This window comes from Marmota marmota, unplaced genomic scaffold, assembly GCF_001458135.2.
Source record: "Marmota marmota marmota unplaced genomic scaffold, marMar, whole genome shotgun sequence".
In the NCBI taxonomy this organism is placed as follows: Eukaryota; Metazoa; Chordata; class Mammalia; order Rodentia; family Sciuridae; genus Marmota; species Marmota marmota.
This window is the reverse complement of record NW_025999905.1, coordinates 9,216,647-9,226,051: the sequence shown is the minus strand read 5'-3', so window position 1 is coordinate 9,226,051 and position 9,405 is coordinate 9,216,647. Positions and strand designations below refer to the sequence as shown.

Below are 9,405 nucleotides of genomic sequence, written 5' to 3'. Positions count from 1 at the left end.
AGGTGAGCTTTACCTCTGAGAGGCTAGCATTCATTTCCTTGTTCTTTTAGTTGATTCAAGTTAGTTTTAAAACATGTCAACTTGCTTCTTGTTCTGTACAAACCCCATTTATACATCTGAGTCCTCTTTGCTTTTTCCCACAGTGGCTCTTTCAATTATTACCCTTAGGTTTACAATGGGTCAAGTTTTTCTTCCATCTCCATTCAATATGATATAAACGTATTTGGCTCTCAGTCTTCATCTCTGTTGATAAGCTTCATTATCCATTAGTGGCTGACTTACATTCTGAGTCCCAGAAATGAAAACCATGACCAAGATTTCATTGCTGTCCACTGAAGATTCCTGATCAGAAGTGGAATCCTTGCATACCACATAATCAAATTACTTGGGTCACTACAACTCAGTTGTTTTTCTTCTCTCTTTGAATACACTTAGCAATTCCAGAAGACAGAGAATATCCAAGATAAGTATCACAGCTAAATTTATACCATGTGGAGGAGTGGGGAAAATTAGGCATTTCTTCTTTCTTTGATTGCCTCTGGCAAGTGTATATTAATCATGGCTGCATAAGGGAAACTAAAGCTGAAGGAGAAACAGAACAGTCCAGGTGATCAAATCCTGCACCACCCACCATCACTACACCATTGATCCAGAAGCCAAAGAGTTACATGTTGAAGTGTTGCCTATTTTGAGATGAGGCTTTTGTCCCCTAAATAATTAACTAGCACCATCTTTGCACTAATGAGAAGCAGAGATCAAGACATCCTAAAGCCAAACTTCTTTTTCTGTAGAAAACTTTAACCTAAAGATTAGTCCAGATTGCACTGACAGCCCCCAGCTCTTAAGATAATTGGAGGTGGTATGAACAGCAGGGGCTCCTTTTTTTTGCCACAGTGCTAATCTTTATGAGGGATTTTGCTTGTCAAATATTTGGATCTTGCTCCCATACTAATTATAACCTGTTAAACTATTATAAAATTTACCCAAGTCTCCCTTTTGGAAAAAGCTAAACAGAGTCAAGTAATACTAAAGCTTTGGCCAATCTGCTACCACTATCAGCTAAAGATTCACAAAGTGGAAAATGCACATTTTCATTTTTAAAAGGCATTGAAGGGTCTGGGGTTGTGACTCAGTGGTAGAGCACTTGCCTAGCATGTGTGAGGCACTAGGTTCAATCCTCAGCACCACATAAAGTTTTTTAAAAGAATATTGAAAAATTAATAAATAAAATAATAATAAAAGGCATCAAATCCTGGCATAGTGGTGTATGCCTAAAATCGCTCAGGATGCTGAGGCAGGAGGATCATGAGTTCAAATCCAGGTTCAGCAACTTAGAGAAGCTCCAAGCAACTTACCAAGACCCTGTCTCTAAATAAAATATTAAAAAGAGGACTGGGAAATAGAGAAATACAAATTAAAACCACACTGAGGTCTAATCTCATTCCACTCAGAATGGCAATTATCAAGCACAATGGCAATTATCTCGCCAGCGGCCTGCGCTGAGGAGATGAGCTGGGTTCAAAAGAGCTGGCTGCAATATTAAGCTAAGAAATCATGCAACACAGTAGTTTCCATGTTGAGGGGAGGATGGCTCTGCAACCTTACGGGTCAGCTTCCACTGGAAAGAGAGCGTGCACCTATAATGTCTTTATTTTTACAGGGTGCAGTAGTCCGGCTGGGCTAAATAACCGAGAGGTGACAAGCAACTTGAAGGTTGAAGCGGGAACTACTTTATTGCGAGTGAACTCAGCAGGAACTGAGCAAGAACTCAAAGTAGCGGGTACCCGAGGTAGCAGGAGCCGTACATCTCTATGGAGGTAGATCTTTCCAGATTTAGAACTCTGGAACCTCAAATGTATGAGGTAGCGTAATAACCGTCCTTCCGTATGTCAGATGTTCTCTTTATTAATACTTCTCTTCATGTCTTGTTTAACAGGTACAGAAAAAGTTCTTTGTCGTAGGAATGTCTGATGATTGGCTGGCATATCTTGCAAGTCATATATCACAACAAATATCTTCACCAGTCTTATTAGGATTAAATAAGGTCACTTGTATTGTTCCTGAAGGAGGTACTTGATAACCTCTTTTACCAAGGGACTCTAAAGTAATCACACCCATACAAGGAGAAGGAGCATTATCATCTGAAACACTGTAGAATGACACTTCAACTGGAAGAGTCAAATGTGTGGGGCAAAAAATACCACTTGCCCCTACCTCAGCAGTAAAGCCATCAACTATGCCAAGAGGGTCTAAAGGATAGTTCAACACAGATTCCTCAAAATTTCCTGGAAGACTAAGACTTGTTATAGGTGGAGCACTAGAACTCAAAAAAGGTTTTTCATGAATATCTGGATCTTCTTCAATGTTTAAACATGGCCGAGTACTTCTAGATGATAAGTTTTTCAGATGCAATAATGAAGAATCCAGATTAAAGCAACCTGACTGTGTCTTTCTTTGAGGAACAGGACTTGAAAGAAGAGGCAATCCAGTTTGAGGATGAAAGGCTCTGGTTGAGGTTCCATCCAAGGAATGAAAATTACTTGAATGTTTCACTTGAATGTTTCAGTGTGGTCCTCAATACTTCTGTATTTTTTAGTCACTCACATGTAGACAAATAGTCTTTTATACTCTTTCTTTGAGAACAATTTTGATGTTTTTCATCTTCTTTCTTATCCTTATTTTTTAATTGGTTTATCTTTTTGCATTTAAATCCTTCATCATCTTTATTGAGATAATTTTCTATGCTATTAAGTCGAGTATTTTGCTCACATGTCTTTGGCCTTTTTGAGTCTTTATCTGAACAATTATTTTCATACTTGTTCAGATATTCAGACATTCCCAACAACAAGGGGGATACACAAAGGAGATTCGATGGAATGTTCTTCACCAAATGAGGCAGGGGATAAGGATTCAAAGGGGGATTGTCCAATCCCATTGAGTAAAGCCCAAGCCCAGGGCTAAAGCAAACTTCTTTGCAGAGTGACGGTGGAGGCCACTGTTTTGCACAGTGCGTGGCATGCAATGCCAGACCAAACAGCCCCCTTATTCAAAGTTGAGAGAAGATCCTCAGCGCATGGGCAGAGTGGCCTCCCACAAACACAAGTGAAAATAAATGTTGGCAAGGATGTGGGGTGAAAAGTACACTTGTACATTGCTGGTGGGACTGCAAATTGGTGGAACCACTCTGAAAAGCAGTATGGAGATTCCTTAGAAAACTAGGAATGGAACCACCAGCACACTATAGTGACACAGCCACATCAATGTTAATAGCAGCTCAATTCACAATAACTAAGTTATGAACCCACCTAGGTGCCCTTCAATAGATAAATGGATTAAAAAATGTGGTGTATATATACAATGGATTATTACTCAGACAAAAAAGAAGAATGAAATTATGGCATTTGCCAGAAATGAATGGAACTGGAGACTATCATGTTAGGTGAAATAAGCCAATCCTAAAAAAAAACAAAGGCTGAATGTTCTCTCTGATACACAGATACTGACTCACAATAGGCAGGTGGGATGGGGCAGAGTTGATTTACCAGGTTATATGGGTGGGAGAAGGGGGCAGGGATAGGAATGGGAAAGACAGTAGAATGAATCAGGCACAACTTTCCTAAATTCATATATGAACACACGACCAGTGTAACTCCACATCATGTTCAACTACAAAAATGGGAAGTTATACTCTGTGTTTTGTATGATATGTCAAAATACATTTTACTGTCATGTATTACTAAAAAGAACAAATAAAAAAATTTTTTTAAAGGGGAATGGGAATGCGGCTCAGTGGTTAAGCACTCCTGGTTCAATCCCTGGCGCACACACACACAAAAGCATTGAAGTCCATCTCTGGGTCAGTACTGAACTGCTCTGGCATTTTGGCATCTGTTCTAGTAAAGTCTTAGCAGACAATATCTTTGACCTTCAAACCTGCACCCATGCCTTAGCCATTTAAATGCTTCTTCTATCAAGAAGAGTCAATGGAAACAGACCAAGGAAAAACGGAATACGAGAGAAAAGCTCTTCAGGAAAGAACTTGGGCTGTTTTACCACGTGTGCTCTTGTAAACACCAGGAGAGCAGCAACCAAACAGAACATACCATGAAGAATGACAGCTTTTCACCTCCATTGATTCAAAAACATCTCCATTTCTTTAGTCCAATAGCCCATAATAACTTTACCCTTGACCCAAATTATAATTTCACCTTGCCAGAGATAGAACAAGTAAAGGAGCATTTTAAAATTAGAAGATAGGGGTCAGAGTTCATACAGACCAGAGGGATCTGAATTTATACAGAACACTGGAAAGGAGGGTAGGTAGACTGTAATCATAAAAAAGTAACTCAATCTTTTATTTGTTTTCACAATTGCATCCAGCCATGCCAAAGAGATTTAGTAAATGCATTATAAAGCACCCATGATAATTTTTATTTTCTAAAATTTTAGTCAGATTTAGAAAAAATGTATATATTAGGAAAAAGACCCAGAACAATTTTATAAAGTAACCCTGACCTGAATAACCTTGATAGGAAAAGATTATGGCAGTAACGCTTGACCAAAAAAAAAAAAAGAACTGATCTTATAATATGCCATGAATTTCAGTGACAAAAATAAAGACACTCTTTTTTTATATATCTAAGAAGACACCCACAGGCTTACATCTATGGAGAAAGTAATCATTACATAATAGTTTTCATCACAATTCTTGATATCTACTCGAAAATTTTAAACATAGAACATATAACAAATTGTTAGAGGGAACAAAAGAAGTGATTGGAAATATGTGTAAGCTGTGTTCAGTATAAACAGCAAGTAAGTAACCTGGGAGACATGTTAGCATAAAATAAATGAAGTAGTAAGCAACACCTATGTGTGTTTTTATAAAGATTTCAGAAAACAGGGGGAAAAAATACCCAAGTGCATTACTCGTGGAAATAGAAAGATTAAGTAAACATATTAACTATCCATCAGGTACAGATTTCTACTCTTTTGTATAAAGCAAATATTACAATACTGGACAACAAGTATCCAAAATATTAAAATAACTGTTTTCATGCATTGCACAAATAAGCAGTTGAGAAGACAATGCCTCACAGAGGGGAAATGATGATGTGGATCCTGCAGTAACCCCAGATTTTTGCTTGGTCATTTCTAGAACAGCATAAGGAAGGGTAACAATAACAGTTAAGGAGAAAAGTGTCCAAGGTCAAGGGGACCATGAGTGTTAGAATTTGTGGAAGTTATATAAAGAAAGAGTTATGTAGAGAAAGAGCTACAGAAATAGGGAGGTTGCCTTAAGTCTTTGGCTGAATGTCAACTTAAAAATGCATACATTGGCATTTTAGGAGGTCATTCATGATTTAAAAAAAACTATCAGGAAACTAGTAATAAATTAGTAATGCCTCAAGCTGATGAAAATTCATCTATGGAAAACTTTTGGTTAACATCACTCTTAATTATGAAAGATTGAATGATTTACCCTAAAATGGAGAGCAAGGTAAACATCTCTGCTTTCAACACTTCTCTTCAAAATTCCACTGGAGATACAATAAGAAAAAAAAAAAACAGTGACTCACTGTTTCAGTACAATAAACCATGTAATTTTAGTATTGTAATTTGGTCTATGAGACATAAAATTCTGAGCTCTGAAATAGTTTGCTGGTGACATGCTTAGAAGTTACCCCGGCATTAAGGTATTTCTCATTATGACAAAAAGTACAATCTATCTACACTGTGAAATCCACAGATGTTCAATGAGAACAACCTTAAGAGTTGGAATTGCCAAGACACTGAAACAAAAACTGCACATGCACCAATGAAACATGGAGGGAAACCCTAAATGAAAATAGGTAAACAATGAGAAGTGGTAGAATTAGAAGGTAGTAATTTCTCACCACAGTGAAAAAGTACAGTTCTTTATGACATCAATAAAGACCTGATGCTGCTTAAGACAAGGTGCCTGGGCTGGGGATTTGGCTCAAGCGGTATCGCGCTCACCGGGCATGCGTGCAGCCCGGGTTCGATCCTCAGTACCACATACAAACAAAGATGTTGTGTCCACCAAAAACTAAGAAATAAATATTTAAAAAAAAGACAAGGTGCCTAATCATGAGGGCAAGCATTAATTCTTAAAGTTGTAGTACTGAAAAATATGTTTATCTCTTTTTAATAGTATGACACATGCATACTTTTGCCAGTGAACTTCTGGCATAATTATTGATACAGCTTGGCCGAGGCAGGTTGAAACATGTATGTATTATTACCCTTTAGCAGTTCTAAAGCATGCAACAATTAACATAACTCAGATCATTTAGCTGTAAGTTTGGCCTCGAATGAACGAATAATAACACAGGTGTCCAGAAGAACAGCTTCAGTAGTTACAGATTCAAAACATTACTAGAATCACTGGACTAAGGCATAGATCCATTTCTTTTCAATAAGGACAATCAACAGAAAAACAAAAACAAAAACATAAACATCAACCAAGTGTCAAATGAGAGTTGGACAACTATGGTGCCTTCATAATCTGAGCCTTGCAAACAAGTAGCCTGAAAACGACCTGTCCTCCAAGCCATTACAATTTAGTGACTCCCCCCCTCCAACTTGTCTATGTGAAACAGTGTGCATATAATATAAGCTGGCAGATTAGTTATCAGGTGGGGAAAAGGAAAATAATTAGTACTCAAGATACTTTAAAACAACCAGCACTTATCATCAGTATTGAGAACCTCACTGCCATCCCCAATACTATTATATTTCCTGCGATCCCCAAGGTAACATAGTTATGTTAGATACTAACCTGTCTTTCTGAAACTTTGAAGAGGCATTAGCCTCTTGATATCAATTGGAATCATGGAAACCGGTAAAATAAGGCTCCACTACAGCTTGAGGAAGAAAGATGTTACAGAAATACATAGATTAATGTTTCTCTATTATTTTCAGTCTCTCTTCCCCACCTCACGTACAATCTTCTCATCAGTAAAGCCATTCCTATGCAAAAATTAGCAGTAGGGACCATTATCAAAAGGGTAAAATGAATAAACTTTGAAACATACTTGGAGTCTAGACCAGAAATCTTGTGGGCCCTTGATAAATCAAATTATATACACACAAGGCTGATATTCAACTAACAGGTCTGGTACAGTCATCCTAGTTCTTCATATGTTGGATCACTTTCCCTTTAAATTGATAAACAGGTGCTACAGCAATTGCCCCTATTATTGCTCCCTTCCAACACACACACAGACACAGACACAGGGAGCTCCTCCTTTCCCCCTGGAAGACCTAACCACCTCTAGATTTGATTCACTTGTACCTATGCCAGATCAAGTATGAAATATTTTGAATTTATCTCAAAAGTGTGTGCCAATCTATACACTTGGAAAGACAAATTGAGCACAACATACCTCGGGAGGATGGACTTCTCAGTTCATTGCTTTACCTAACAATAAAAGGAAACTTTATATGCTCCACTTCCTGCCAATTGTTTGTGGATATTCTTCTTAAACAAATAAATGTGGAAGCACCTGGTAACTACACTTAAAAACACAAACACTAGTGACTTGGTCTGGGGAGAGTTCCAAGTATGAAACAAATATTTAAGGTTATTAAATCTTGATTCTTTATCAAGCAAAGGAACTTTTGAAAAGCCTGATAATTACATAAAGAATTTTTTTAGGGGCTTAGGGTATAGCACAGTGGCAGAACACTTGCCTAGCATGTCCTGGCCTCCAGGCCATTATAATTTATAATTCCCAGCACAATCCCAGTACCTAACAGACTTAAAGTTTAAACTTTAAGCTCATTAGAAGAACAAGAATCTCAGCGATCTAGTCTAGTGAAATCCTCACTGGTAACCTATCAGGATTATTCTGCTTTGAAAATCTTTGGGCCTTCTATTGTTGTATCATCTATTGTCGAGGGGCGGGGGGATTGCAAGACAAAGTGGTTAGGAGTTGTTCCTAAACAGTGTTTCAGGAAAACAGATGCAGTTGCCATATATAAAGGTGCTCCTCCTTCTCCGTGCAATGTGGATATGCAAATCATATCATCTCAGGTTCTTATCCAGGTGCTCCGTACCACAATTTATTTATTTTGGTGTGTGGGGGGCGGGGTGCTGGGGATTGAACTCAGGGCCAAGCATTCTACCAACTGAGCTATATACCCAGCCCTCTGTACCACAATTTAAACAACTTCTCTTCTCACTTCACTGCCCATTTGCTCTGCTTTCCTTTGACTGTACTGACATTCCTTTGACTGTCAGAATCAGAGATCATCTTCAGCTTAGCCCTTGTCAAGTTTCCAAAATAACTGGGTTCCTCCAGACATAAATCCAGCCTCTTCGAAGTCAGACATTCACTAGGAGAAATGGTTGGGCCAACAAAAACAAACAAAACTGAGTCAAACTTACTTAAATTTAAAATGGAATTAGTACTCGAAACATTGTGAATTATAAATTTTCAAAACTGGGTGCCAGCTGTGGGTGGTGGTATATGTCTTTCATCCTATCTCCTTAGGAGGCTGAAGCAGGAGAATCACAAGTTCAAAGGTCAGCATAGGATACTTGGTGAGACCCTGTTTCAACTTAAAAATTTTTTAAGGACTTGGAATGTAGTAGTGGTGGGGGGCAGAGGGGTGGGGGAGACCTGTCTGCCTCTCATCTTGAGGTAAGTGTCGTCATTAAAAAAAATCATATAGTTTGGGAAAATATCTAATATTATATTAGTTTATCCTGTTGCTAAAATAATTTTCTTATTTAGTTCTTGGGCTTAGTGTATTCAATTGAATAAGAGTTCTATAATAAATAATAGGAGCAAACAATTATATGAATCCATCATCAACCTTCATTTTTATATTCCTTTATTTTTCTCTTCCAAAGAAGGAACAACTGACTTTCCTATTATGTGTTTTATCTTCGGTAACTACAAGAAAGCTTGCTCCAGAGGAGGCACATCTGTCTGGGAAGGTACTATCTGCTTTCAATTACTTTTCATGTTCTTTCCCGCATAATCATTTTAACAATTCAAGAATATTATCATTTCTATTTATGTTAGTGACTTGTCTGGGGACACAGTGGCTGCTGATCAGGATCTGGACTCAGACATCCTTAGCCCTGGAACAGAACAATGGGAGACTAGATGCAGAGGGCAAGTAGCACCACGATCACTACTCCTCATATCACTCTTAGGATAAGCTGTCATGACAACCGTTAAGGCAATGATGAAAATTCAGCGACAGCATCCTGAAAGGTGGGATGAAAATCAGTGGTCACCCAGGAGGGATGCTTTCACCTTCCACGTTCTTGCTTTTCTTCCACACAGCACTGCAGAAGCAGTTCCCCATCAAAGCTCACCTTCCCTAGGAACCCACCACCAACTGCTGCAGAAACTGCCTTCCAGAGTG

The 9,405-nt window shown here is 38.3% G+C and overlaps 1 pseudogene; it reads right to left on the bottom strand.

Moving 5' to 3' along the window:
- Positions 1–1,508: 1,508 nt before the first annotated feature.
- On the bottom strand, positions 1,509–3,091 carry LOC125615509 (annotated as a pseudogene).
- Positions 3,092–9,405: the final 6,314 nt, after the last annotated feature.